The following is a 9377-nucleotide window of genomic DNA, read 5'->3' on the forward strand; positions in this document are numbered from 1 at the left end:
TCTACTTTGAGTGGAATCTGAACACATGGCTGACCTGAAGGTTATCTAGTCTAGTCCAAGTATTTGGACGGTTTGGAACCAAAACTCTTTCCATGACTCGTCAGACATGTTGGTCTAAACATGACGTCGTTTTCCTGTTAACCTAAAAGTTGTTTGTGATACATAAAATCTCAATTACTTCAAAAGTTGTATGTTTATTATATTTTTAACCTGTAGAGGTCACTATTTTTCACCTGCGCACTTGCTGATGAGGCAGAACAAGAAATCAAGATGGTGGACTTTGACAAAAACAACCAGACTGAGGAAAATGTCCTCAAAAGTTTTTATGTCGTTAAATATGAGAGATTAGCTAAAACAAGCTAACGCGATCGGCTTGTGAGCTACTGTTTACTATGTTAGTTAGTGCTAACTTCATTAGCCAGAGCTAACTCCATTAACTAGAACTAACAGGAGCTAACACCATTAGCTCTAGCTAACGTGAAACCATCCAATTCCATAATTGGAAGCTCATTAATGAATGTTTACTTTAAAGTGACAATGAAGTATTTTTAAGTTTTCATAGTAAGCTGTTCTATTTAACTAAATGTTTTGAGCCTGATTCTAACCATAGTCAGCTTTAGCTCTTAGCAGCTAGCGCTGGTTAGCGTTTCTGAGCAGCATTTCTGTTTTTCCTTCTATTTCTACATTACAAACTGTATAAAAATGACCATTCAGGCAGAACAGAGCTAGCGCAGAGCTAGCCCTGTAGCACTTGGCGTACGGCATCTACCCAGGATGCATTGCAGCATAAACATTGTGACATCTGTGTGACTTTATTTTCTTTGAATGTACATGAAATACTTATAAAATGTTTTATGCATTGTGCAGTTTTTCGACAGTCAGAGTAATCTTGGTGATTTTTGAACGTGATGCTGTTAACTTTAGAGAAAATTGTTTGATTTTCAACTACATTATAAACTGATCCAATAATTTATAACATCTGTGCTGCATTTCCTGCAAGTAAATCTGAAATGTAACATTTTTAGCTGGTGTGTTATTTCTTCCTCTGCAGATCTTAAAAACTGTAAATGCTTAAATTATTGTTTTTAATGTTGCAACACTTTCATTGTTTAACTATAAATCTGTGTGTAAACTTTCTAATCATAAGTAAAGTTGGTTGTTTTATTTTGACATTAGCCTGGCTGTAACAATAAGCAGAACTAATAGCTTCTTTTTAACACAAAACTAAATGTAGGATCTGATTGTTCTGATGTTAACGCTGTTTTTTCTCCGCCCTCCAGCCGTTCAGCTCATGTGGAAGAAACGCGACGCGCCAGACTGTGACTCAGCGCCGCTTCATGGAGTTTAACTGCAGATGTTCTCCAAACGTTTCTGCTCCCTGCGCGGCGGAAACCCCAGCAGAGTTTCTTTTCTCTCCGTTGTCCCGCCTTCCTGCGTGCCGAGATTTCCTACAAAACGGCTCAACGTTCAGCAGATGAGCTGAAATCTGATCTCTGCAGGGAAAACAAAGAACTGTGTCCAAAGAAAGAGCGAATACAGCGGGGAGAGGTCCGGCCCACGTTTAGAGAAACACCAGGAGAAACATTTTATTTTGAAGTTACTGAGCTATAATCCTGCTGCTGAGCAAAAACAAACAAAAGTTTTCTATTTCAGGCGGTTGAGGGGGAACAAACGGCAGCTAGCTAACGAGCAGCAACCCGTCTCTGGTTACCGAGTTAACGAGCCGAGAGGATCAGGTCAACCCACAGGGTGTGTTTACTTGCTGCAGGACAAATCGGTTCTGTTTGACCTAAATCTAATTAATTTAACTTAATTTTAACAGAAAGTCTGAAATGACCATCGGCCGTTTGGAAGCTAAAGCTCATGCATATTTCGTCTATATGCGAAAACCACAGCGCCATCTTGTGGCCTGGCATGAGAACTACACCAAATTTAGTAAAGTTTTTTCATGAAAATTTCAGATTTTTTTTTAGTAAAGTTTTGACTTTTCACACTCAGAAATTCAGACGTCTTTTTTTCTCAAAAATTTCTGAGATTTTTCTAGGAATTTTTTGATATTTGAAACTCATAAATTTAAAAATGTTTCTAGAAAAGTTTCCGAGATTAATCTAAAAATTTCTGGTGTTTTTATCTAGCAAATTCTTGACCTTTTAAACTCTGAAATTTCTTGTTTTTTCCAGAAAAACTTTTCTTGTTGGAAATTTACTCCCTCTTTTTTGTCTAAATGTGGAATTTTCCCCAATCAACATTTGAAAATACTGCCAGCCTCCAACCACTTCCTGCCGTCTTTGTTGTTTCCGCCAGTGGTAACATCCTGCTGTTGGCCATGTGACTCGTGTGATGCGAAAAAGTTTTTCCGTTGCTGTTTTTCAAGATAAACCAATTTTGAAATGGTAAAAAAAATCTCATCAGAGTGCCAAACGTTTTTATCAAGAAATGTGTTGGTTTTTTTAACCAGATTTATGCATTTTAGTTTATTGAATTTATTGTGAAGTTTTATGGTCAATGGAAACAAAGGTACTGACTCATTTTTGCAAAACCACATTTACTGTTTAGCTAACTGACTGTTTGTTCTCAGGAGAAAACATTTGGGACTGTAAAGCAGAATTCCTTCAGCCAGGATCATTTTTAGAAATCCTTATTCCTTTTTATTTTTGTCTCATTTTACAGAAGGGCTTTAAAGGTTTTGTTGCCTGAAGGTTTTATGTTGTTTATTTTCACGTTAAACTCAGAGCCTCTCTCCGTTGCCCTGCAAGTCGGTACAAGACGAGGAAGGAGTTCACGGCGGATATTTGGCGAGGAAAGTAAACACATCACCAATGGCTGGTAGATAAGAATAAAGCAGCGGCGGATCAGTGCAGGCAGGCCCCATCTTGACATGGCTGAATAAATAACTCTGAAGGCTTGTCATTACTCAACTATCAGATATTTACCAGCCTCAGGTCGGCTTTCCTTAAATAACGCCGCGTTGAGACGTTTCTGCGGCGTCTGAAAGATAATCAAGTCAAACTTTTGTTTCGGGACTCAAGGGAGGCAGAGGGGATAACCGAACCAGACTCAGTTGGAAGATGTGGCTTTTTCCATTTGACTCACAGACCTCAGAGTGATAAACGAGTCCAGAACATTCCAGTTTGGGCCGGAGGAGAGACCCCCCACTGAGACACGCTGACATCTGGAACGCCACGGAAAGAAAGGTTCATGATAAGGAAGTTTAGGGAAGATCTCTGGGTTTCCCTGAGAGCAGAAGATCTTTGGGTTTCTGTGAAGTTTCCCACAGTCCCTCTCCCAGCAGCTGAAGGGTTGATTGGGCCTGATTCCCGGTGGAAAAGGAGAAGCTTTTATTACCAGATCTCCATGTGGGCTGGACTTTTTTCTGCTTCTGCAGGCAGAAATGTTCTAACGTTTGGACCAATAATTCACTCACATTTACAGGGAACCCGCTTTTTGACGGCGCCATATTCACATTTTACTGCGGAAACTCCAAATTATTAGCAGTTTTTATCTTACGGTATACATAAAATATTAAAAAGACACACTATTGGCTGGCATTTTCAAAGCAGCCAATCTAATTGTTCTGCACTTTGCACTGTCACATCATCTGTACTTTGCCATAATTGGACCTGCTGCTACTTCTTTGGATGGTTGAGTGCCTTTAGTTAATTTAGTTGTATATATTGTTATTATTATTATTGTGTGTTTGCTTATTTATACTGTATATATTTGACCTTTTGCACGGGAGCTGCAATGGAAATTTCGTTGAATCCTGTTCAATGACAATAAATGCTATCTATCTAAGAGCTCCATTGGTTGACTAGATGCTAGCTTCTGTAGATGCTAGCTTCGGTGCTAGCACTGTTTCCACTGTGCATATTAAGGTATATTTTGTATTTAAATTATTGAAATATGTTGATATTAGTGTTTTCAATGGGGGCTGTGAAGTACATAATTGGACAGTAACTAGTTACATTTATTCAGTTACATTATTACTTTACTCTCCTCTTGTGAAGTATTTAATTTAGCTACAATGGTGTGAAAAAGTATTTTTCCCTTTCTTGATTTCCTATTTTTTTTCTGTTTCAGAAAATCAAACCAACATTTAAATACCAGTCAAAGACAACACAAGTAAACACAAAACAGAGTTTTTAAATGAAGGCTGCTTTATGGTGAACTGGCAACCAGTTCAGAGTGAACAACGAACAATGGACGGATGAACCCAAACTTCCCAGAGTGACCAAACATCCAAAATGTCTCCTACCGTCCGATGACCAACCCAACTCCAGTAGACTGTTGAACTCACCATGAAGAGAGCAAAGATTTCCAGGTTGTTGAAGTTTTTCTCCTCAGTCGTTGTTTAAACTCTTCCTGATTGGCCGACACCGGGATTCCCCTTGGAATCAGTTTGTCTGATCTGAAGTCAAGCATTTCTCCCTCCCTGAGGCTCCATCCGACTGATCTACAGTGCAGAAACACGCTGCCAGTTTCCAAACAGTTTGACAGGCGAGCAGCAAAACGTCGGGCCATGATGTCCTCCAGAGCAAACAGGCGAGTCCGGTCCTGCAGACAAGCAGGCGAGAAAATATAGCCGGTATAAAGTGGAAGAGTGAGTGCAGATGCAGCTAGCTAGTTCGATCAAACTGACTCATGTTCAGCTAACCTGCTAGCTAGCAGGTTTGATAAAAATGACTTCCAGCTAACTAGTCTGACCGAACTGATTTACTTTCAGCTAGCTATAAAACGGCTAGCTGGAAGTAAATTAGCTAGCTTGATAGAACTAACTTACTTCCTGCTAGTAAGGAAGTAGCTAGCTAGCAGATACTTTCTGCAGATACTTTCTGCTAGCTGGCTAGCAGAAGTAAGTCAGTTCAATCAAACTAGTTAGGTGGCAACTAGTAATTCGCTCAATGAACTTAGCAAATAGAAATAATTTTAGTGATTCTAAGTGACTTGAAACCAAAGAAATGTTGCCTGAATTGATTAGCTAGCTAGCTAGCTAGCTAGTTTTTGACTCAATTGACTTACTTCCAACTAGCTAGCTAGCTAGCTTGATCAAACAGACTTACTTCCAGTTTAATCAAGTCACTGTTGCTTCTGTCATGATCACAAGTTTTGCTGGATGATAAATTGTCCCAGAAATTATTGTAATAAATGATAATATTGTCATTTTGAGGCCATTTTCAACTAACAACAACCATGGCATATTACCTCAAAGATATAAAAAAAAATCTTTAATTTATAAAGAAATTTTAACACTGGAACATAGAGTCTACATAAAATGTTTGAAACAAAATGCTACTTCACTTGTTACTGGTTGGTATTTGAAAACCAGCCAATCCTGGAGAGGCATTTACTTTCCTTGGTGCTGATTGGCTGAACGCTGAAGAGTGGAGATAAGCTAACTGTAGATGCTAGCTTCTGCGTTGACGCCAAGATGGTTTCCAATATACAAATTAATGTATATTAAGGTATATTTGGTGTTTCAGTGATTAAAAATAAGCACTCAGTTGCATTTTTAGAGCAGGTCTCCAGTATTTGTAGAGTTTAGCTGTTCGCCCTCTACAGGACACATGCTGTCGCTGCAGAAAATACTTCAGAGTGAAACTGAAAAAGTTGAAAGGCTGTTTTACCGTTTTTCAGGACAGAGAATCAAAGATTTTCCTGCTGTGGATTCAGTTTCTTCTCTGTTTGCTCAGAGAACATTGCTGCTACTTCATTTAAACAAACTCAGACATAATTTTACTTTTTTTTTTTTGCTGCTCTGGACAGTGTGTAGCTAATTCGCTGCTGGAGGACGTGCATGAAAATAGATCTAGTTTCTGTTCAAACAGTCGGTAACTCACCACCAGTCTGGCTGCTGTTTGCTTTGAGTCCCAGTTGGATTTCATGCCAGTTTGAAGCTCTTGCTGACTAAAACAATGTAAGATAAATGCTGATCACATATTAATCACATATTCTGTCTGTTATAAATGATCTGAGATGAGGAATTATTCAGCATCAGAGTCCAAACGTCAAAGTATTGTGATTACATCGATTGAGTAAAAACAATCGACGTATTTTGTGGACTAATTAGCCGCCAGCTGACGCAGGAGAAAAATCTGTTTTGCATAATTTCAAAAGGCTAATAAATAAATTCATAAACACAAAAACGAAGGAAATCATATTTATGGTTTCAGTGTGTTTTATTTAGTTTTATGAACTAAAATATAGTTCCAGTTAGTTTTCTCATTAATTACTGTTTTTATTTATTTCCGTTAACAAAAATGTTTTCTCAGTTTCAGTTTCCATTGTTAGTTTTTGTAACGTTAATAACTCGTAAAAAGTCATAAAAATGTACCGCTGTGTGGACGAGTCTGAGGAGTGAAGTACGCCGCAGCGTGCTGCTGCACATGGTTGCCTAGCAATGGGTCGTTGCTAGGCAACGGGTCGTTGCTAGGTAACCAGAGAGTGAGTCACATGGAAATGTTTTCCCAATTTCAGTTTTGGTTTGTTTTAGTTAACTGTAATAAACTGGAACTAAACGTAATATAAAATCACTCATGGAAAAGTAAAATTTAGGAGTTTGAAACTTTTCGTTGGACAGAAAAACTTTTTAGTTACAAAATAAGCAAAATGTTGAAGTTTGCTTAGCCTTTGTTTCACATAGAAATACGTTTTAACAACTGTTGCTGCAACTTTCCTGCTGAAGCTTTGGATTACATCGCCAATATCTACGCAGCTGTTAAACCTCTGATTATAAAGACATTAATAACTATTAATTCTCTCATTAGTGTTGAATTTAGAGATAATTTTAGAGATCCTAACTGAAACAAGTGAAGTTTGGTCTGATTAAACTGGATGTGTTTTTATGCTGTAACGTGATGCAGCCAAATCGTTGTGCTGCGTTTGGAAACTAAACAAAGTGAGTTCATCAGAGAAGCGTCCAGCCCCCTCAGAGAAATCTGGCCCATGACTCACGGCGCCGCGGCTTCAACCCGCCTCACATTTTCCACAAGGTGCAAATCATTTCCCTGCAACCGCTGCAGCAGCGCTCAGTCTGAGGAGGCTGGAAGAAAACCAGATTCAGTTCATGAGCAGCAACATCTGACGGAGGATGAGGCAGCTTCACATGGGGAACAAAATCATTTCTGTCAAAAAAACAAGAAAAGTTAGGAGCTTGAAAAGTCACATTTTCTAGAAAAAACTCAGAAGTTTTGAGAATCATCTCTGTGTTTGAAAAGTTTAAAATTTGCTAGAAAAAAATCCCAAAATTTGCTAGAAAATCTTGAAAATTTCTGAGATTGGAAAGTCAAATATGTGGAAGAAGAAACATCTGAACATTTTAGATTAATCTCAGTAATTTGCTGGGAAAAAAACATGAAATTTCTCAGTTTCAAACATCGCACACTTACTTGGAAGATTTTTTTTACATTTATGAAATTAGTCTCAAAATTTGAGTTCAGATTTTCGACTCTTCAAACGACTTTTTTGCTGAAAATGATTTTAACATTTTGGAAGTTTTCTTTTCTAGAAAATGTTTTGACTTTTCAAACTGAAATTTGCAAGTTTTTCTTAAACTAAAAAGTTTTTTGGCAGAAATTGACTTTCTTCTGTCTGTAAGTCGCCGTGGTAACAACCTAGCAGCTGAAGATAACATGAGATTGAAGCGGTTTTATGATGTGAAGCACATGACGTGACTTTCTGTTGGAGGCTGGGATATAATTCTCCATAAACGTGATTTTGTAAATCCACTTTCTCCCATGTTGGTGGGGAAATCCCTTCAGACGTGTTTCTCCTCAGCGTCTCATTGGCCGCTCGGTTGGAGGGCTTTGCGTGAGCTTGTCTGAATCTCCACCCCATAAGCCGCCATCATCATTTAAAGTCCTGTCTGCTCATGTCAATGAGGAGGTAAAGGCGACTAAAACAGAAATTACTGCACATTTACAGCAGGAAGCAGAGAGGAGTCACTTCAGTTTTCTTTGAAGTGGAACCCGAGTGTGGAGCCAAAGCTGATTCAGGGAGATTAAACTGAAATATGGATCCAGTAGGAAGCAGCTGTACGGCCGAGTTCCAGAACCCAAACTGAATAAATACCAGAGGGAACCGACGGCTAACCGCAATGCTAGCAGCGCTAAACCTAAGCTACTGATCATAAACATCAGTTCTGTTAATGCTAACGCTTAATATGAACATTGTAATTAGTAGAAGCTAATGCTAAAGTGCTAAACCAACATAGTAAATGGTGTAAAATAATACTAAATGCTATACAAACATAGCAGTTAGCAGAAGGTAATGCTAATACACTATGTGGACACAGTAATTAGTAAAAACTAATGCTAACGTGCTAAATCAACATAGCAAATAGTGAAAGCTAATGCTAAGGCACAATACCAACAGGTTATATTGCAGAAGCTAATGCTAAAGTGCTAAACTAATATAGCAATAAGTGGAAGCTAATGCTAAAGCAGTACACAAATATAGTAACTAGCCAAAGCTAATGTTGATATGCTATATCAGTGTGGCAATTAGCCAAAGCTTATGCTATGTCATTATAGTAATTAGCCAAAGATAATGCTAATACGCTATATGAGTATAGTAATTAGCAGAAGTTAAAGTTAACAGAAGCACTAGATGGGAAATCTCAGCGTTTTAGTGGAAGTTTTCCCAGCACTGAAACTAATAAACCCATAAAACTGATGAATCCAACAGATGGAAGAAACTGGATACAAAAACATCTTAAAAGTGCAAAAGAAACATCTGGAATCAGAGCACAGGACACGTCACAACCAGACAGACAGAGAGTTAAAACACAAAGTCATCTGCAGACCTCAGATTCTGACTTTATCCAGAAAGACCCGATGTCACTGAGTTAACAGAGTGAAGGGTTAATCCATGTTTACATTTCAGTTTTATGAAATAAAGAATAAAATTTCCAAACAGATTCTAGTTCCCAAGATGTTCTGCAGACTGAAACTGAAAATGTGCAGCCCTGATGTTCTGATCGAACACTTTGTACTTTCTCCATGTTCAGTGAAGTTCGTCTCATTTCTGTCATTGTCTCCGTTCGGCCCGAAGCGTTCGCAGCTTCAGGAGGAGGAGGAAGAGGAGGAGGAGGAGGAAGAAGAGGAGAAGAAGGAAGAGGAGGAGGAGGAGGAGAAGGAGGAGGAGAAGAAGGAAGAGGAGGAGGAGAAGAAGGAGGAGAAGAAGGAAGAGGAGGAGGAGAAGAAGGAGGAGGAGAAAAAGGAAGAGGAGGAGGGGAGAGTCCCGTCGGCCTTGGCAGCCATCAGCGAGAGGGGAGAGGGAGATTCAGGGAGGTTTTTCCACTGGAGGACGTCTGAGTCCAGCTAACAAAGATTCATCGTTTTCATCAAATCTGATAATCCAGAATGAAACAAACGGACGGG

This window comes from Xiphophorus hellerii, chromosome 7, assembly GCF_003331165.1.
Source record: "Xiphophorus hellerii strain 12219 chromosome 7, Xiphophorus_hellerii-4.1, whole genome shotgun sequence".
NCBI classification, from domain to species: Eukaryota; Metazoa; Chordata; class Actinopteri; order Cyprinodontiformes; family Poeciliidae; genus Xiphophorus; species Xiphophorus hellerii.